Source organism: Canis lupus, chromosome 18 (genome assembly GCF_048164855.1).
Source record: "Canis lupus baileyi chromosome 18, mCanLup2.hap1, whole genome shotgun sequence".
Taxonomy (NCBI): Eukaryota; Metazoa; Chordata; class Mammalia; order Carnivora; family Canidae; genus Canis; species Canis lupus.
The window spans coordinates 48,591,973-48,614,578 of record NC_132855.1 but is presented as its reverse complement, the minus strand read 5'-3'; the positions used below and the strand labels follow the sequence as shown (position 1 = coordinate 48,614,578).

The 22,606-nt window shown below is 36.5% G+C and overlaps 1 pseudogene; it reads right to left on the bottom strand.

Annotated features, from left to right (window-relative positions):
• Positions 1 to 642: 642 nt before the first annotated feature.
• The window catches only part of LOC140609375 (transmembrane protein 138-like), a 65,309-nt pseudogene continuing 43,345 nt past the window's right edge, over positions 643 to 22,606 (bottom strand).

Below are 22,606 nucleotides of genomic sequence, written 5' to 3'. Positions count from 1 at the left end.
TCAATATATACATCTAGAGTATTTTTAACCTCTGAACTCCATGTTAACATTAAATGACTATAAAATTATTAACCAAAAATAAAGAAAATCACTTTAAAAAGATGGGACTTGTATATAAAGGACTCTAATGTTAGTTTATGCATGAACCCTTAGGCTTAAGAGTTCTAATACTGATTTTTCAAATGAGCAACTATTTTTTTATGGAAGTAGAATCAATTTATTTCCTACTTATAAAGTGTAAAAAAAAAGTGCCTTGGGTATAAAATCTAAATGCCTATGGTGTGATCAGTCAGGAGCTTAGAAATGTCACTATTTGCAGTGTTCAGTCATTAATTAGTGTTTGGTGCAAAGAAAGCAGGTGCCAGGAGCCCCTTCTGTACCAGGATAAGTGACAGCTTCCTAAGGATAAAGCCTCAGCCTTCTGTGAGGAAGATGGGTGGAGAGCAGGAAGGAAGGGGGGCAGAACTAAGGTGAGAGGCTAGGGAGGGTTATGTACTGAAGTCTATTGGGAAATACTTTAACTTGCAAGAAGGAAGATTTTCTTTCTTAATTACAGAATGCAAGTGGCCTGAGTCTGTCCTAGGTAAATTAAGCAGTTTGCTGTACACAAATGTAGGCTCTGTGATGAAGGAAAGGCATCCATCAACGTGGCAAGAATTGGACTTGTGTGAACTTGCACAGCCATAAAGAGTCCTGGCAGAAGTGAGGATCACCCAGTCTCACAGCTGTCCATTTGTAGAAGTGACAGTATAATACTGCTGCAGCCTCTGGAATACAAAAGCATCTGAAGTCCCTGTGTGCAGACAAAGCAGTTGGAGTGTTTCCAGTGTAAATTCATGACCCAGACATGAAGGGGAGATGCTGAGGGCGAAGAACACAGCTGTGAGGACGATGGTCCCTTTGCACTTACGGAATCCAAGGTGGACGAGGCCAGCCTGCAAGAAAAAGGTGTTGAAGAACAAGAGGAAAATGATGATGTGGAAAAGAGATGCAGTATCCTGGATGATGAAAAACACCAGTAGAATGATAGGAGCCATTCAGAGTAGCTCTGAGAAGGAACTGACAAGGAGGTCTTAGGACCTGCAGGAAGAGCACAAGGCTAGAGCACTGCTGGGGAGCATCTTCCTTTTGCTTCATTGGGCCCCCAGGGCACATGCCACAGTTTCCCAGAAAATAGTTCCTAGCTTTCTTCCCAGCAGTGAAGGAGAAGCATTAGCTTCTCAGAATCAGAGCTGTTTTCCAGCTCTAAGACACGGGCTTCAAAGACCCTCTACATCAGTTGCCACAGGAATGCCATCCTGGCTTCCAGAAACTGGTTTTAAATCCCAGAAGTAGATGGTGGATGCAGGTTGTGTCTGAGCTCATCTCACGGGTCCTTGGCTCTCCCGCCACCCTCTGGAGCCAGCCAGGCCACTGTGTCTGGGCTCCTGCTTGCCTGGGTCTACTCTGCTCCTTCCTTCACAGAATTTCTCCAGGCTATATGCCATAATTCAAAGGCCATACTGGGATCCCTGGGTGGCGCAGTGGTTTGGCGCCTGCCTTTGACCCAGGGCGCGATCCTGGAGACCCGGGATCGAATCCCACGTCCGGCTCCCAGTGCATGGAGCCTGCTTCTCCCTCTGCCTGTGTCTCTGCCTCTCTCTCTCTCTCTGTGTGTGTGACTATCATAAATAAATAAAAATTTAAAAAACAAAAACAAGAGCCCTCATTTATTTTAAAAAAAAAAAGCCATACTTCTTCTGAAAGTAAGATAGGTAATAGCCAATAATAATACTTTTTATCTTATAGCTGCTATCAGATTTGATGAACCATGAAACCCAACTGGTACACTCCAGTACATACTCCATCCAGTGAATGAACAGTAAATGGACTAAGCCCTCTGAATATTCCTCCACTTTCCTGGTTGCTCCGGTTCCTTCTCTGGCATATCTCTATCACCTCTCCCAATTTCCTCAGGACCCAACAAGAAAACTGTTAAATTCTGGCACAGTAGGGTCTTTAGTTTCTAGCACCAAGGGTATGGCTGCTGTCCATTTAGTTGTTAAACATTCTGAGTATCACTCCTGAACCTCCCAGCTGCAGCCATACCTCTATACCTCCACAGGGCCTTGCTAAGGGCCAGCCCCAGGACAGACTCTTCATCTCTTATTGAATACTTCTGTTTCCACTAGATGAAGGGTGAGGGACAGGGAAGAGCCATGGAGGGACTCCTTGGGGAAGAAACTGCATGGAGACACTGGAGTTGGGAGTCAATGTCTCGGTGAGCTAAGAGGGGCTGCCCCGAACCCCGGACTTCATTTCCCAGGTCTAGCAACTATTTTTGTTTCAGTCCTGTCTTCTACATTTCTTGTCTATTCCAGGTTTCTTAATTATAGCATGCATGTGTGTGAGTGTGTTTGTGTGAGTTTATGAATGTTTGTATATGCACATTTTAACTTAGTGTTTTTCTTCCCACACTCCTAAAATGCGAGCTCTTTATTTGTCAGAAATCATTTCATTTATTTTCTTTTGCTGTATCCACAGGCCCTGAAAATGTGCCTGGTATATAGGAAGCACTTAAAAAACATGTTGAATAAATGAAAGATAAATACAAATGATTACTCTGTAATAGCAATCTGTATCTCAAACGTATCCTGACCTACTTATGAGATATGAAGTGTGTGACTTATATAGAATTAAACATTTTTGTTTTTTTAAGATTGGACCCCAGGATCACTGCCTGAGCCAAAGGCAGGTGCTCAACTACTGAGCCACCAAGGCGTCCCTAAAAATTAAACATGTGTTTAATGGAAAGACCTATATTTATAGGAACAGCACTATAATATTTGCATATTATACTGGGAAATGATAATGTAAACTATAACTAAACTAAACTATATTAAAATTTGACTAAACTATATTAAAAGATCCATTTTAAATCAATCTAAAATGCTAGCTGTTAATAAAACCCTTGTAATTTTAGTAACTTTTCTTAACATTAGAACAGTTACATTATTGAATATATATGTTGAGATTTTATGAAGATACACATATACAACTAGGTAATCCAACTATTCTGAGAAGTACTTTATTATTATAAATCAGGCTTGCAACTTAGGTTTAACATTTTGAAGTAAGGGTCTTTTATTAATTAAACAGAAACTTTTTGTAGAAGACACTAAGAGAAAGAGTTGACTTGAAAAGTCAGTATTCAAAAATAAAGATCCTTTGGACAGATGGATAATGGGAAAGCAGTTTAAGACACGATGTTTAAGGTTTTTGAAGTTTGTCCGTAACCTGCTGATGATAAAGTTGTAGGAAATTTCTATCTTTGCCCAAAAATCTAAGGTCCACATTTCATTGAAATATCTTTTTAAAAAGTAAATTAGGCAATACTTTGTAATCCTTATTTCTGTGTTAAGGGATCATATGAAAGCATGCTGATAAAAGAAGAAACCTTGAAACACAAAACTGACTAAACAAAATCACTATCTCTACATTAGTCTCAAGAGAAAAACAATCCAATGAAGTGACAGTGTTGCTGACTCAAGAAATCCTTGCCTTTCAGAGCTGTCTTCAATTTCCTAAATATTATTTTAGGTTCATGGTTGGCTAATATTATTAACAATAGAATTCTAGGTTGTATATATATGTGTGTATATTCTATATCTATCTATATCTATCTATTATCTATCTATCTATCTATCTATCTATCTATCTATCTATCTATCTATCATCTATCTATCTATCGTATGTTCAGAAGCACATAGGCGAAGTTTATAAAATTCTTTCCTAAAGTTGTTGTATCACATTCATTAGCTTTATTCACATTCAGCTTTTTTACTATGTAGCAGAAGGCATTTATCACCATCCAAGACAGCTATAATTGACTCTTTGCAAGATGGTAAGTATACTTGAACATATCTCTCCTTTTCTCCAACATTCCAACTCTACACAGAAAAAATTAAAAATGAGTACACTTTCTAGAAATGACCCATGTTAAGGTCAAACCTATCCCATTTATCTCATTAGGGTTATTTTCTAGATAATTGTTGAATCATTCTAATACATACTCTATAAGGTTTGAAAAGAGGAAAAATACTAAGCTATTGAACATAGCTCTCTGCAGTGAATTTATAAATGCAGCATTTATGAAGTCTTGTGAACATCTATACTCACATTTAATCTACCCAATAAATCTATACATGTAAAAACTGAACATCAAAAGGTTAAACTACCTGTTGAAAGTTGTACAGCTAGTAAAGGCCAAAGCCAAAATTCAAATCTAGGTTGTCACACTCAAAATCTCATGTTATTAATCAAAATATTACATTGAAAGTTCTGTCTTGATTGTTCTAAATTGTTTCTTTTTAGTAGAATACATAAGCTAATAACTTAAAAGGAAGATAGTGTATTTTCATTTTTATTGATGGTTATGTTAATTATGGGAATAATTGAACATTGAATATTTAAGGAGACTTACATAGTTAATAGCGAGTTTTTATCAATAAAAATGTCATTGACTTCCAACAAAAGTCTATAAAACCAAAGAAAATGGAGCTGATGACCATGCAATTTAAGAAGATGGAAAGCATGTCATTAATGGAATAAGAAAATTGAATCCAGGGTCAGAAATAAAAAATCCAAACAAATGAACACTTTGAATGGAGTATTCACAAGAACCTTAGAAATTCATGACATCAGGCACCTCTATAAATGCGGTTAAAAAGAGCTGACATGGGGCAATTTTTTGAATTTCTATTTAAGATTTCAATTGTATATGTGGGGGGATGAGATACAACTGATTACAATCTATTGATGAAATACAAATAAGTTCATATGTGATAAGTAAATAGAGGAATGATTATTGCTATTAGATGGACTGTATGTTGATGTGTATGAGAGTGTTCCCAGCATTTTAATATTTTGTGCTTATAAGTACCAGCAGATGAAGGCAACAGAAATTTCCTCTGAAAGCAACAAGGTGCTGCACAAAAATGATGTTAATCCACTCTACATTCCTCCTTTTTGCCACAGGCTTTGACTTAGAAGTGTTATTAGGTGAACTTCTCTAATTTTCAGGCAGTTCAGTACCTTTGGCTCTTTATAGCCCCCTCTGTTGAGCAGTCTTCACAACTTTTTATTGCAGTGCTCCACTATTTCGTGATCTGCCATGCTTACACCTGTACTAGTATTTTTCCATAGGAATTATTGTTAGTATTGTGGCTGTAAGTTCCATTGATACTGAGAACACTGTTATTAATTATTCTTTTTTTGTCGCGTAACTCTGTTTAATATAGCAGTATTTAAAAAATTTTGGCAACATATGCATTATCTATATGATAAATAATAGGTCTAAACTGCTATAGAAGTATTTTCAAGATAAATGTAGATTTTAAAAATGAATACATAGGGTACCTGGATGGCTCAGATGGTTAAGCATCCCCCTTCTGCTCAGATCATGACTGGGTCCTGGGATCAAGCCCCTCATCAGGTTCCTGGCTTAGCAGGGAGTCTGTTTCTCCCTCTCCTTCTGCCTCTTCCCCATGCTCATACTCACTGGCTCTCTCTCTCTGTTTTAAATGGATAAAAAAAAGAGAATACATAATAGTATGCATAGTGTGATGCCATTTGGTAAGGAAGAGAAAAAAATTAAATAATACATAGATTTGCTCTTGAATCACAGAATATATTTAAAAGATTTCCAGGTAGATAACACAATGGCAACTACCTAGGTCTGTGTCTCCAAATATTTCCTCCTAAAACAAAAAAGAAAAGAAAAAGAAAAGGGAATGTACTAAAATCATATCTTCAAGCTTTCATAAGTTGAAAATGGAGAATGCCCAAACAGTGTAAAATTAAAAGTAGGGAAATAAAAGTCACTAGATCCCAGGGTATACCATGTATTAATCCTGCCCCACTGCAAGGCTTTGTGTTGAGAAAAGCAGACAGAAATAGAGGGAGAGGGGGAGAAAAAGGGAAGGGTGAGAGGGAGAGAGGGGTGGGGGAGGAAGCGCTAGAAAGAGAGAACAGAGGAGCTAGCAATATATCTAAAGTTAATCTCAAACGACTGCCATTAAGGGTATACAACTGTAATAGTGAAAATGCTTTGTAAAATAAAGTGTTCTGAATTATCACAGCATGATTTTCATAGAAGAAACTTAAGTTCCTATAATGTGAAGTGACTGTCTTTGAAACATGTAGCATCTGAGAGAAAAAAAAGAAAAAGAAAGGTACCCATTGAAGAAACAATAATGGAATATAACTAAGATTTTAAACTAGAATCTCAAGCATCTTTTTGAAAAAAAAAAAAAAAAAAAAAAAAAGAAAACCTGAATCTACAAATTAAAGGGCAAATAGGAGAAAATTATCTCAGGATGAATCTTAGAAGTATCCTAGTAAAACTATTAAACTTTGAAGGGAGACATGAAAAAAAAATATTCTAGTTCTTTAGCCAAAAAGATAAAATAAATTACAAGGCAAAACGAATTAGATTGGCATTCAATTTTTTTTTTAAACATTCAGAACAAGACCTAATGGAGCAGGATATGCAAAAAATCATTAAAAGAAAGTGTGAACCAAGGATTTTATATCTAGTTAAACATTCCTTAAATAAAAAGGTTATGGAAGACGTTTTAAACCTATGAGTTTGGATGAGCTCACTGATTCTTTTTAAGTTGATATATAACATTATGTTAGTCCTTGACACATGTATAAGCAAAAGATAGGAAATAAAGAATCCCATTAAAAACTGACAAACCAGATATTAAAAGTTTGAGCATGGAATCTGGGAACTAAGGGCATTTATATGGTATAAGTACAAAGGTAATACCTAGAATAAAATTACAAACATTCCAAAATACATTTTCCATTTAAATGAGATTATATCATATAAAGAAGGATGAAATTAAAACATAAAACCTATAATTATAAAATGTTGTTGCATAAATAAAACCAAACATATTTGACATAAAAATAAGTGGGAATAAACTTAGTTTACCTATTAAGATACTGAATTTGCTCACAAAACAAGACGTGTTTGTCATTTTCAAGAGGCAGATGAAGAAAAGTTGACTTACAAAGACAAATTTTTTAAGAAATGGCAAAGGTATATCAGGTAATTAGAAACTAGTAAGAAAGTAGGAGTAGCGATGCTCTTTATCAGGCCAAATAGAATTTAAGTCCACAAGCATTAACAGTGAAAAAGAACATTTTCAATGCTAAAATCTCATTTGACAAAGATGTTGATAAATCACAACAATTAGAATAGATAGAAAGTAACTGATGGAACTACTATCTTTTAACCATCTACTAGAAATTAAAAAAATCTATACACAATTATTGCAATGTAGATATTTTTCACAGGATTATAGTTTCACAATTCAGGCATCAAGCATATTTAAAGATTGAACAAATGAACGTATTTTTTTATGATGAAAGTTTAAAGGCTCAATTTGTAGAGAATGTAGTTAGAAATAAAGAAAAGGGAAAGCTAGAATAAATCCTGAGGTCTTGGTTTGGAACGGGTAAGTATCAGTAAGAACTCATTACTTCCTAGGTCCATTTTCAGAGAGACCCCAGAAACAGTGGCACCATAGGAGAAAATGAGCACCCCAATCTTCTTGATCTTGGCTTTTTAATCTATTCTCACTTTAAAGAATCAAGATTCCTTAAAGGAATTGTTGACTGCATGACAAAGCGAAAGCAAGATAAGTTTGGAACATCTTATGGTGTAAAAAAAGTAGGAAGTGCTCAAAAGGTAAAGGAAGCATTGCAAACAGACAAAACATACTAATGAGACTGTGGTTGGTATGTACAGTTAAACTTCATTCATTCTTGCTGCATTATTCCCATTGTATGAGTATACCAAAATGTTTTTATGCATTCTCTTATTGATGGGCATTTAGACAGCTTTCTGTCCAGATCTAGTTAGAATTGTGCTGCTGTGAATATTTTTATGCATGTCTGTTAATAAGCATGTGTACACATCTATGTTGGGCATGTAGGAGAGAGACTGGTAAATAATTGGGAATGCATCTGTTCAGCTTTGATAGATACCACCAAACAATTTTCTAAAGTAATTATTCCAATTTACTTCCCATCATCAGTGTGTAAGTTCCTCTTGACCCATATTTTCTCCAAATTCTGTAATTTTCTTCCTTTCTATTTTAGCTATTCTGATTTTTTAAAAAGTCAGTAAAGAGGGACTGATTATTTCTAAGAAATGATAGCTATATGACAACAGACCTCCCAGCAGTTGCTCTGGATGTCAAAAGATGGTAGAAAATACATCCTAACACAGGTCTTCCAGCTTCTGCCCTTGGTTTTGCATGGTCTATCAGCAGCACAACCTGGATTATTTGATCAAAACAGTAAGTCAGGTCGTGTTACTCCTTGCCTCAAAATTATCCAACGGTTTTGCTTCTCATTCTATTTAAAAAGTCCAAATTCTTAATACAGTAAAATAAAACCTTCATGAATTGGTACCCTCTATGTTTCATTCTATCCACTTACTTGGCCATGACCACCTACTCTTGATCACACACCAAGCATGTGCCCACTCATGTCCTTTGCACAGTCTGTTCCTTGGCCTGGAAAATGCTTCCCCCAGATGTCCACATGGCTTCCTTGTCAAATATTTTCTTAAATCACTTAAATAGCAGCCTTTGTTTCACTTTGTAGCCTCTTTCTTACATTACTCTACTGCTTGATACCTATCCCCATCTAAAATACATTCTTTCATATCTTTATCTCATGTGATACATAGGTAATTTGTGTTTTTTTTAATCCTCTGTTGTATAACTATAGCTTAAAACAACAATCCTGTAGGAAAATATTGACAAATTAATAAATTCCTTTTCTCAATGGGTTTGCTGCCAGAACATAGGTGTTGTGAAAACTACCACTAAACCTAAACCAAAATGGGAGAGGAAAAGACTCATATCAACAAATGGATTCCACTGAGCCACCCCATAGCCAGAAGGGATGTGAGGAAATCATTAAGGAAGTCAGCACCTACATTAAGAAAATTGGCTACATCCTTGACATAGCATTTGTGCCAGGTTTTGGTTGGAATGATGACAACATGCTGGAGCCAAGTGCTAACATGCCTTGGTTTAGAGGATAGAGTCACCCATTAAAATTTATAATGGTAATTTTAATTACCATTAAAATGGTAATGCCAGTGGAACCACACTGTGGGAAGCTCTGGGTCTCACTTTGCCACCAATTCCTCCAACTGACAGGCGCTTGCAACTACCCCTCCAGGACATCTACAAAATTGGTGGTGTTAGTACTGTCCCTGTGAGCTTGAGAGGAGACTGGTGTTCTTAAACCTGGCGAGATGGTCACCTTTGCTCCAGTGTTACAACTGAAGTAAAGTCTGTTGAGATGCACCTTGAAGCTTTAAGTGAGGCTCTTCATGGGGTAGTGTGGGCCTCACTGTCAAGAATGTATCTATCAAAGATATTCATTGTGGTGATGTGGATGGTGACAGCAAAAATGACCCACTAATGGAAGCAGCTGGATTCATGTCTCAGGTGATTATCCTAAACCACTCAGGCCAAATCAGCACTGGATATGCACCTGTGCTGATTGTCACAAAGCTCACGTTGCTTGTAAGTTTCCTGAGCTGAAAAAGAAGATTGATCATTGTTCTAGAAAAAAAGCTAAAGATGGCCCCAAGTTCTTGAAATCTGGTGGTACTGCCATCATTGGTATGTTTGTTGGAAAGCCTATGTGTGTTGAGTTTCTCAGACTATCCTCCTCTGGGCCATTTTGCTATTGGTGACATGAGACAGCTGCTGTGGGTGTCATCAAAGCAGTGGACAAGAAACAGCAGGCAGTGACAAGATCACCACCGGTCTGTACAGAAGTTCAGAAGGCTAAATGAGAATTACTCCAGTACCTACCACTCCAGTCTTAATCAGTAGTGGGAGAACAGTCTCAGAATTGTGTCAATTGGCCACTGGATAATGATAACAATGCATCATAAAACCTTCAGAGAGAAAGGAGGTTTTGTGGACCATTTGTCTTTTTGTGTGTGTGTGGCAGTTTTAAGTTATTAGCTTTAAAAATCAGTACTTTTAATGAAAACAAGTTGATCAAAAATCTGTCACAGAATTAAAAGTTTAATGGGGGAGAGAATTAGTAATATGACATATAAATTTCTATTGAAAGTACATTTTTCAGCTTATAGTTACCTGTTTGAAGGAAATTGGTGTTATTTCCTCTACTGCTTTAAATATTTCTTTCACTTTGATTTCAGAATTTTAATTATATATGCCTGGTTGTGCTTTGCCTTTGAATTTATATTACTGTGCATTCATACTCATTTTTGAAAGTGTGGCTTGATAAGTTTCATACATTTTGGAGAATTTTCAGCTTGTATTTCTTAAGACATCTATTCTCTCATCTTCTCTATTCTGAAACTGTAATAGCACACATTTTGAATCTTTTTACCATATCCATATGTTTCTTTCAGACTTTTCTGTAATTTTCATCTCTGTTTCTTCCTATTTCTATCTGGCTATCTTCTGATTATGAGTCTTTGAATTCTCTAATCCTCTCTTCCATTATATCTCAGCATGTATTTGTAGCTACTATATTTTAATGTCTAGGAGGATTTGCTCTTTTAAAATGAATAGATGCCAATTTTCCAGTGAAATTATCCATCTTTTAAAATCTATTTTATTAACATTATTAGTTTAAATCCATTTTTGAAAACTATAGTATCTGGATCACTTGTGGGTTTATTGCTTTATCTCTGTTCTTGATTTTTGTCGTTTCATCTTATCTCTTCTTACTCAGGATAATTCTTATTGAACGCAGGGTACATGAACAATAGCAAAGGCTTGAGATAATGTTTTGTTTCTCCACATTAGATTTAATTTTCTTCCAATAAGTAAATGAAGTATAGGCAGAATGTCATACTCCAGCTCAGGTTTGTCCCTCTCTCTCTCTTTTTTTTTTCTCTCTCTCAGAGTTTGCCTCTTTCAAGGTCTCATGTGAAAGCCTGAATTTTAACCATAGTGCCTCATTCTTGTTAGGCTGTGATGCCAATTTTTTGTCTTTACTGTGTATATTCTGGAAACCCTGATTAGTGTTACAGCCTCTTTGGTGTCTGCTTTAACATTCTCAGCATCCTCCAGTGAAAGTATTGTTTATTTCAAGAGAGAATATGTGCAGATTTTGGGGCTCATTTTATTTTATTTCCATGATAGTGACACTCCTTAAATCCCCAGTGCCTTTGTTCTTCTCTGATAGATCTAAACACCTTAAAAAAACAAAACAAAACACTTTACTTGTTTTAGTTTTACAATAAAATTAGTCTGATAAAAGTTTTACCACTCTAGTTAAATGTGGAACTTTCTCTAGAAATATATTTGGGATTAAAATTTGCAACTAATTTGGGCAGAAGAGTAGAGGTTCTCAACTCACCTGGTCCCACCAACTTACCTAGATAACTTTCAAAGCATCCTGAACACATATGAATTTGACCTGAGATTTAAAGAGAGAACAGCTGGAATGCTACAGAGAGAAGGGTTTTTGCTTCTAGCAAGAATCCTCTAGGGTGAAATTTACTTAGGTCGTGCTTGATATTCTTGACTCAGCTCACTTATACAGCCACTCTGCACTGAGGAAAATGACTAGAAGGAAGAACTCACCATAAAAGAAAGAAGCAGAAACAGTACTTTCTGCCACAGAGTTATGGAATATGGATTACAATTCGATGTCAGAAAGCCAATTGAGAAGCACAATTATAAAGCTACTGGTGGCTCTGGAGAAAAGCATAAAGGACTCTAGAGACTACATTACTACAGAATTTAGATCAAATCAGGATGAAATACAAAATCAATTAAATGAGATGCAATCCAAACTAGATGTCCTAACGACAATAGTTAATGAGGTGGAAGAAAGAGTGAGTGACATAGAAGACAAGTTGAGGGCAAGGAAGGAAACCGAGGAAAAGAGAGAAAAATAATTAAAAGACCATGAATAAAGGTTAAGGGAAATAAATGACAGCCTCAGAAGGAAGAACCTATGAATAATTGGGGTTCCAGAGTGCACCGAAAGGGCCAGAGGGCCAGAAAGTATATTTGAACAAATCATAGCTGAAAACTTCCTTAATTTGAGGAGGGAAACAGGCATTCAGATCCAGGGGATAGAGAGGTTCCCCCCTAAAATCTATAAAAAACATTCAACACCTCGACATTTAATAGCGAAACTTTCAAATTCCAAAGATAAAGAGACGATCCTTAAAGCAGCAAGAGACAAGAGATTCTAAACGTATATGGGGAGAAATATCAGATTAACAGCAAGCAGCCCTCTATACAGAGACCTGGCAGACCAGAAAGGGCTGGCAGGGTATATTTAGGGTCCTAAGTGAGAAGAACATGCAGCCAAGAATACTTTATCCAGCAAGGCTCTTATTCAGAATAGAAGGAGACATAAAGAGCTTCCAAGATAGGTGGAAACTAAAAGAATATGCGACCACCAAACCAGCTCTGCAAGTAATATTAAGGGGGGCTAGGTAAAAAAAAAAAAGAGGAAGCCCAAAGAAATAAACCACAAAAATAGGGACTGAATAGGTATTATGATGACACTAAATTCATATCTTTCAATAGTTACTCTGAACATGAATGGGCTAAATGATCCCATCAAATGATGCAGGGTGGGCAGCCCAGGTGACTCAGTGGTTTACTGCTGCCTTCAGCCCAGGGCATGATCTGGTCCCACATCAGGATCCCTGCATGGAGCCTGCTTCTCTCTCTGCCTGTGTCTCTGCCTCTCTCTCTCTCTCTGTGTCTCTCATGAATAAATAAATAAAATCTTAAAAAAATGATGCAGGGTTTGGGAAGATAGAAAAGCAAGACCCATCTATTTGCCGTCTACAATAGACTCATTTTAGATGTAAGGACACCTCCAGCCTGAAAATGAGAGGATGGAGAACCATTTACTATTCAAACGGTCCTCAAAAGAAAGCTGGGATTGCAATCCTCATTCAGATAAATTAAAGTTTATCCAAAGACTGTAGTAAGAAATGAAGAGGGACACTATATCATACTTAAAGAGTCTATCCAACAAGAAGACCTAACAATCATAAATATTTATGCCCCTAATGTGGGAGCTGCTAAGTATATCAATTAATAACCAAAGTAAAGACATACTTAGATAATAATACACTAATAGTAGGAGACTTCAACATGGCACTTTCTGCAAATGACAGATATTCTAAGCACAACATCACCAAAGAAACAAAAGCTTTAAACGATACACTGGAACAGATGGATTTCACAGATATTTACAGAACTTAACATCCAAACACAATTTGAATACACATGCTTCTTAAGTGCACATGGAACTTTCTCCAGAATAAATCACATACTGGGTCACAAATCAGGTCTCAACTGATACCGAAAGATAGGGATTATCCCCTGCATATTTTCAGGCCACAATTCTTTGAAACTAGAACTCAATCACAAGAAGAAATTTTGAAGAAACAAACACCTGAAGGTTAAAGAACATCCTACTAAAAGATGAATGGGCCAACCAGGAAATTAGAGAAGAATTAAAAAAGAGTCATGGAAACTAATGAAAATGAAGATACAACAATTCAGTGTCTTTGGGATTCAGCAAAAACAGTCCCAAGAGGGAAATACATTGCAATACAACCCTCCCTCAAAACATTGGAAAAAAACTCAAATACACAAGCTAACCTTGCATCTAAAGGAACTGGAGAAAGAACAGCAAATAAAACCTACAAGCAGAAGAAGAGAGATAATAAAGATTCAAGCAGAACTCACTGAAATAGAGCCCAGAAGAACTGTAGAACAGGTCAACAAAACCAAGAAGCAGTTCTTTGAAAGAATTAATAAGATTGATAAACCCCTAGCCAGCCTTATAAAAAGAAAAAAAGTCTCAAATTAATAAAATCATGAATGAAAGAGGAGACATACCAATCAATACCAAGGAAATATAAACTATTTTAAAAACATATTATGAGAAGCTATATACCAATAAATTAGACAATCTAGAAGATATGGATGCATTTCTGGAAATCCACAAATTACCAAACTGGAACAGGAAGAAATTGAAAACCTGAATAGGCCAATAATAACCAGGGAGGAAATTGAAGCAGTCATCAAAAACCTCCCAACACACAAAAATCCAGGGCCAGATGGCTTACCAGGGCAATTCTATCAACATTTAAAGAAGAAATAATACCTATTCTACTAAAGCTGTTTGAAAGGATAGAACGGGATGTAATATTTCCAAACTCGTTTTATGAGGCCAGCATCACCTTAATTCCAAAACCAAAGACCCCGAAAAAGGAGAATTTTAGACCAATATCCCTATGAACACAGATGCAAAAATACTCAAGATACTAGCCAATAGGATCCAACAGTACATTAAGAAGATTATTCACCATGATCAAGTGGGATTTATCCCTGAGATGCAAGGTTGGTTCAATACTCGTAAAGCAATCAACGTGATAGATCATATCAACAAGAGACAAAACAAGAACCATAGGATCCTCTTGATAGATGCAGAGAAAGCATTTGACAAAATACAGCATCCATTCCTGATCAAAACTCTTCAGAGTGTAGGGATAGAAGGAACATTCTTCAGTATCTTAAAAGCCATCTATGAAAAGCCCACAACAAAAATCATTCTCAATGGGGAAACACTGAGAGCCTTTCCCCTAAGATCAGGAACATGAAGGGGATGTCCACTCTCACCACAGTTATTCAACATAGTACTAGAAGTCCTAGCCTCAGCAATCAGACAACAAAAAGAAATAAAAGGCTTTCAAATTGGCAAAGAAGTCAAACTCTCCCTCTTCACAGATGATATGATACTGTGCATAAAAAACCCAAAAGACTCCACCCCAAGATTGCTAGAACTCATACAACAATATGGCAATGTGACAGGATGCAAAATCAATGCACAGAAATCAGTGGCATTTCTATACACTAACAATGAGACTGAAGAAAGAGAAATTAAGGAGTCAATTCTATTTACAATTGCACCCCAAACCATAGGATACCTAGGAATAAACCTACCCAAAGAGGTAAAGGATCTATACCCTAAAAACTACAGAAAACTTCAGAAAGAAATTGAGGAAGACACACAAAGATAGAAAAACATTCCGTGCTCATGGACTTGAATAATTAATATTGTGAAAATGTCTATGTTACCCAGGGCAATTTACACATTCAATGGAATTCCTATCAGAATACCATGGACTTTCTTCAGAGAGTTGGAACAAATCACCATAAGATTTGTGTGGAATCAGAAAAGACCCCGAGTAGCCAGGGAAATATTGAAAAAGAAAACCAGAGCCAGGGGCATCACACTGCTGGATTTCAAGTTGTACTACAAAGCTGTGATCACCAGGACACTATGGTACTGGCACAAAAACAGATACATAGATCAATGGAACAGGATACAGAACCCAGAAATGGGCCCTCAAATCTATGGTTGACTAATAATTGACAAAGCAGGAAAGACTATCCACTGGGAAAAAGGACAGTGTCTTCAATAAATGGTCCTGGAAAATTGGACAGCCACGTGCAGAAGAATGGAAACTAGTCTATTCTCTTACACCATAAACAAAGATAAACTCAACATGGATGAAAGATCTAAATGTGAGACAAGATTCCATCAAAATCCTAGAGGAGAACACAGGCAACACCCTTTTTGAACTTGGCCACAGCAACTTCTTGCAAGATACATCTATGAAGGCAAAGGAAACTAAAGCAAAAATGAACTATTGGGACTTAATCAAGATAAAAAGCTTCTGGACAGCAACAGAAACTGTCAACAAAACTAAAAGATGACAGAATGGGAGAAGATATTTGCAAATGACATATAAGATAAAGGGCTAGTTTCCAAGATCTATAAAGAACTTATTAAATTCGACGGCAAAGGAACAAACAATCCAATCATGAAATGGGCAGAAGGCATGAACAGAAATTTCACAGAGGAAGACCTACACATGGCTAACAAGCACATGAGAAAATGCTCCACATCACTGGCCATCAGGGAAATACAAATCAAAACCACAATGAAATCCCACCACACACCAGTGAGAATGGTGAAAATTAACAAGACAGGAAACAACAAATGTTGGAGAGCATGTGGAGAAAGTGGAACCTTGTACTGTTTGTGGGAATGTGAACTGGTACAGTCACTCTGGAAAACTGTGTGGAGGTTCCTCAGAGTTAAAAATAGAGCTACCCTATGACCCAGCAATTGCACTACTGGGGATTTACCCCAAAGATACAGATGCAGTGAAAGACCAAGACACCTGCACCCCAATGTTTATTGCAGCAATGTCCACAATAGTCAAACTGTGGAAGGAGCCTTGGTGTCCATCGAAAGATGAATGGATAAAGAAGATGTGGTTTATGTACACAATGGAATATTACTCAGCCATTAGAAAGGACAAATACCCACCATTTGCTTTGATGTGGATGGAACTGGAGGGTATTATGCTGAGTGAAGTAAGTCAGTCGGAGAAGGACAATCATCATATGGTTTCACTCATCTGGGGAATATAAAAAATCGTAAAAGGGAATAAAGGGGAAAGGAAAGAAAATGAGTGGGAAATATCAGAGAGGGTGACAGAACATGAGAGATTCCTAGTCTGGGAAAAGGAACACGGGATAGTGGAAGGGGAGGTGAGGGGGGTTGGAGTGACTGGGTGATGGGCACTGAGGGGGATACTTGACGTGATGAGCACTGGGTGTTATACTATATGTTGGCAAATCGAACTTCAATAAAATTTTTTTAAAAATTTGCAACTATTTCAAATGAGAACAAGTTGTGTTCACTGGGATCTCAGAAAAGAGAAAAAAAAAGTTTCATTTTTAGACCAAAACATATTAAACTCTAACACTTTTCTTTGAATTAGGCTTTTAATTTTAATATCAGAGAATCTATTGATAGCTTTCAATTGTCATAATTTCTTTTTTACCTTGGTCATTAATAGAAACCTATCTATATCTATCTATCTATCTATCTATCTATCTATCTATCTACAGAGAGAGAGAGTTGGGAGAGATCTTTTTTTATTGTGAGAGCAATAGAATCTTCCTCAAAACAAAACAAAACAACAAATAATAATTGTCTGTATTAAGGAAAAGAGAAATAAGCAAGACTGGTTATACAATTTGTCTGTCATAATTTGACAGAATACAATAGAAAATTCAGGTCCCTTGCTTAAAATGAAGAATTTCGGGCAGCCCTGTTGGCTCAGGGGTTTATTGCCACCTTCAGCCCAGGGCCTGATCTTGGAGACCCGGGATCAGTCCCACGTCGGGCTCCCTGCATGGAGCCTGCTTCTCCCTCTGCCTGTCTCTGCCTCTCTCTCTCTCTCTCTTTCTCTCTCTGTTTCCCATGAATACATAAATAAAATCTTTAAAAAAAATGAAGAATTTCAAGGCACTTAAAGCAAAACATTAAGTAGATTTGAGAATAACAACTGTTCCTTCTTCGGATGCCTGGGTAGCTCAGTGGTTGAGCATTTGCCTTTGACTCAGGTCCTGATCCCGGGGTCGGGTCTTGGGATACAGTTCCGCATCAGCCTCCCCGCAGAGCCTGCTTCTCCCTCTGCTTATGTCTCTGCCTCTCTCTCTGTGTCTCTCATGAAAAACAAAACAAAATGAAACAAAACACAACTGTTCCTTATTTATTTCTAAAGTTTATAAATAGGCTAAGGTAGAAACAACTCTAAAAATTCTCTTCATTGTAACGTTCTAAGTAATTTCTGTAAGGATGATTTGTTTTTTCCCAATATGTTATATATATAACTATATATATTATATATATAACTATATATATAATATATATATTATAGTAATATATAATCCACTAGGGAAAAATTCCATATAATAAGAATGTATACAAGAGATATTATTTTTAAAAAAAGCATATAGGTGAGCTATGTAGGAAAATAACTTAAATCTCTCTGGCCATAGTTAGAAAAAATACAAAAACATACATTTTATATATTAACTATAATGTATATTTTCTTCTTGTGAGCTTCTCTGAGAGCTGCCCACTTTATGCTTAGAGCCAGTGTTTGCATTCTGGTGTGTTATTCTGAGCCCATATATCCACAAATGGTATAACTTTTTTCTGGTCATGATATTTTTCTTGGCAAAAATTAAGTTACGTGAAAAATCAGCTAATGTAGTCTTAAAACCCTTCTAATTAGAAACATTTAACAAAAGTGACTTTGAACTACTGCTTAATAAAACAATAGTCAGACATAATTTTTTCCCCCATGTGTGTTTTCTCATGCTTTTGAAATTTCTTGTTCTGTTTTTCTGGCCTAAAATATTTTTATCATCCTGATTTTACTGGCAAACCCTTGGTTTAATTTCAGGATTCAGTTTAGACAGAAAGTCTCGTTGGAAGTTGCTGGCTGAATTCTGACTCTGTGCTTCCATAGTATCTTATACAGACTTAAAACATAACGAGCCATTAGGTACAGAATATCATGTACCATCAGTTTGGCTACTTTTTATGGCAGTGCCCTACTTTATTAATCTTTGTTATTTCAGCCTTTCTCAGGTGTTCAATAAACAACTTTTGAACTAAACTGAACTAAAATAATCATGCTCATAAGTTCACTCATCAAACATTTTTTGGACAATGAACATATACTACGCTGCAAGACAGATTTATCATTGCCCTTAGAGAACTTAAAAATACTAGCAATAAAAATTACAAATTAAAAATATTGTGATCATTGGTAAATAGTAAAGAGTGTTAAGGGCATGTAACTGGATCTTAGGACCTTGAAATTGCTCAGTTTAGAATGAAGTTGCTAAAAAGATGTATTTAGTATTAGCATTACAAATTATCAGAAAGATTGTACAGACAACTAATCTTATTAAGTCTATTTTCTCTTTGTTATTAGATAATGATGTCATCTCCCATTTACTAATTTCAGACTTTCTGATTGCCTTTGTATTCATATTAACCCTGAAGCAAAGAGATAAGGAACTGGAATTTTATTTATTTTTTATATATTTTTAAAGATTTTATTTATTTATTCATAAAAGACATACAAAGAGAGTGAGGCAGAGACAGGCACAGGGAGAAACAGGTTCCTGGCAAGGACCCCGATGTGGGACTCTATCCCGGGACCCCAGGATCATGCCCTGAGCCAAAGGCAGACGCTCAACCACTGAGCCACCCAGGCATCCCAGGACTGGAATTTTAAAAGCATGACTTAGATAGTGAGGCTTTGCATTTTCTTAATCCCTACTACATTCCCTTATTGACACTTCCGGTTCTTCTTGTGAGGAGCCTAGCCCACACCTCCTGTTTATTGGCGTCAAGACAGCCCAGGATTAATACAGCCTCCCTCCAACAGGAAGAAAAAAGAAAATAGATTTCTACAAAAATTGTAAGAAATAACCTCCGTGTCATTTTCAGAAATCTATGACAGCCATTAAATTTATGCCTTCCTATTACAAATATCTACTATATATTTGTTCTTTGATAATATTAAAATGTATAGTAATATATAGATATGAAAATATGAAATCATATGTCACATAAATAGTACTTTAGTGTGAAGTGTCTTATTTGAAGATGGAGGTGGCATGAGCATAGTACATCAAAAACTTTTAGTCACTTAAAATCCTTGTTATGGAACTTGGTTGTTTGAATGTGGTCTCAAGTCCTATCACATCAAGTTTTAAATGGAATGGACTCCAAGATCACCTGGTCACTCTGATGATCTTCATTTATGCTTAGATTACTCTTCAACTACTGACCTCTACCTCTGAAGCCAATAATGCACTATATGTTAATTAATTGTATTTAGATAAAATATTTATTTATTTATTCATTCATTCATTCATTCATTCATGACAGACACACAGAGAGAAGCAGAGACACAGGGAGAGGGAGGAGCAGGCTCCCCTTTAGGATCCTGATGTGGGACTGGATCCCTGGACCCTGGGATCGTGCCCTGGATCAAAGGCAGACACCCAACCACTGAGCCACTCAAGTGTCCCTAAATAAAATATTTTTAAAAGATTACTCTTCATCTAGATATTATTCATATATACAGCTGGAATGTTTGCCTTTTAAATCTGACTTTTTCTAACACAGAGATGGTAATTTGTTAGTTTATATCACTAGCATATGTAATGTATATCAAAATATCATTTACTTTATTGTCATCTTTATTTGTGAAATGAACATTCTCAGCTTTGGCTAAAAGCTGTGTATGATTTAAAGAGTGAATGGGTTCTTGGAGGATATGATGAATGAGAAATTCTTTTGGTCTCCTATACCTACTATTCCTTATTGCCTTACATTTCTCCAAGCATGTGTTTCCTATCATGAATATTTTAGTAGTTTAATCTCTGTTACTTTAGAGGAAACTGCTGTTCAGATAACTTTAGGGGACAAGTTTACCATATTCAGGTAGCATATCTTGAGAAACACCCTGTGCATTTTTGACCTTAAGTACAAATCTGCTAACTAGTCTCATATTACAGAGAAGCAAAGTTTCTCCAAAAATAGAGGAAAAAAATTCTTATTCTTGGGTAAAATAGTCCATATATGGTATGGGCCACCATGTTTGGAACTTATGCTCCCTATATGTGTTCGAATAGTTAAGTAATCAGAGTTCTGCTCTTCAGAGAAACTTGGGTGAGATAACCTTAAAGTCCTCAAATTTTAATAGCAGAATGTAATTAAAATGTGAGCTTTGGGGTTGGTACTTTTTCAAGTGGATACCATGATTAATCTACTTTTTTTTTTTTGCCCTCATTCTTAAAAGACTGAGTCCACAGACAGATAGTTTTATCTTTCCTACCCATTGTGGGAGATAGAAAATTACCTCATGTACATACACTAGCCTTTGATCTTGGGACACTAGGACTAAATTAGTTTAGAAAAATAATTATAGTCTAGATGAGCTAAGATTCTTCTTTCCTAAGAGCAGAGGAATAATATAGCAAGTTAATTTTAACACATTATTTCTAAAGCCTACATGGCCAGAGGTATGACATAACAAATCTATGTTTAAATTTTAAATTGGTTTTCAAAAGTCTTAACAGAGCTGAAACATGACACAAAATGTCTCCATTTTAACATCAGAGGAAACTATTTGCACATATATATTTTCTAGACCTCACACTTATATCTGTTGAATAATGATTTCTTATTAAAATAAAAGAGAAAAGGGATCCCTGGGTGGCGCAGCGGTTTGGCGCCTGCCTTTGGCCCAGGGCACGATCCTGGAGACCCGGGATCGAATCCCACATCGGGCTCCCGGTGCATGGAGCCTGCTTCTCCCTCTGCCTGTGTCTCTGCCTCTCTCTCTCTCCCTCTCTCTCTCTGTGACTATCATAAATTAAAAAAAAAAAAAATTAAAAAAAAATAAAATAAAAGAGAAAAAATATTTAAAAGTGTAGTAAAACCTCTTAAAAGTCTAGAGAAAGTCTACATTACCTTTCCTTTTCTAAATTACATATTTTAAATATTAAAAAAAACTGAGTCATGGGACACCTAGGTGGCTCAGTGGGTTAAGCATCTGCCTATTGCTAAGGTCATGATCTCAGGGTCCTGGGATAGAGTTCTGCATCTGGCTCCCTGCTCAGGGAGGAGTCTGCTTCTGCTAATATTTGTGCCCTTCCCCCTGCTCTTCTGTCTCTGGTCTCTTTCTCACTCACTAACTTCCTCTCAAATAAATAAAATCTTTAAAAATAAATAAATATGAAATAAGTCAATCAGAGAAAGACAATTATATGATTTCACTCATATGTGGAATATAAGAAATAGTGAAAGGGACTCTAAAGGAAAGGAGGGAAACTGAGTGAGGAAAAATTAGAGAGGAAGACAAACCATGAGAGACTCATAATTCTGGAAAACAAAGGGTTGCAGAAAGGGAAGAGGTGGGGGGATGAGGTAACTGTGTGATGAGCACTGGGTGTTTGTTATACATCGGCAAATTGAATTTAAATAAAATATTTTTAAAAAGGCACTCTTCTAAAAAAATAATAATATTAATAAAATAAAAATAAATTTAAAACTCTGTTGTTATTCATATGAATTTTCTTTCAGTCTCTGGGGATTCAAGAAGTAAAAATCATAGGAAAAAAAATAAAGAACATTCAAGACTTTAGGAGACTGACAATAGAGTAATTCAGATTTTCTTCCTGAAAGGTGTACTTGTGTTCTTTCTCTAAGCACACCAATTTGTGGAAGGCCCATCTGCATCATTTGCAGGACGCAGTAGAAAATGAAGATACGGAGGCAGCCCGGGTGGCTCAGCGGTTTAGCGCCGCCTTCAGCCCAGGGCCTGATCCTGGAGACCCAGGATGGAGTCCCGCGTCGGGCTCCCTGCATGGAGCCTGCTTCTCTCTCTGTCTCTCTCTGTGTTTCTCATGAACAAATAAATAAAATCTAAAAACAACAACAAAAAAAGAAAATGAAGATATGAGGCCTCATGCTAGATTTTTAACATTAACAGGACAGCTACAGCAGAGCATGAAACCAAGTGTGAGGTTCTCAGCTTGGGGCTCTGTTGTGTGATTGCCTAAATGCATGCCCATGAAGCCACCTCTACTTAGGTATTTTCCACATAGTTGCT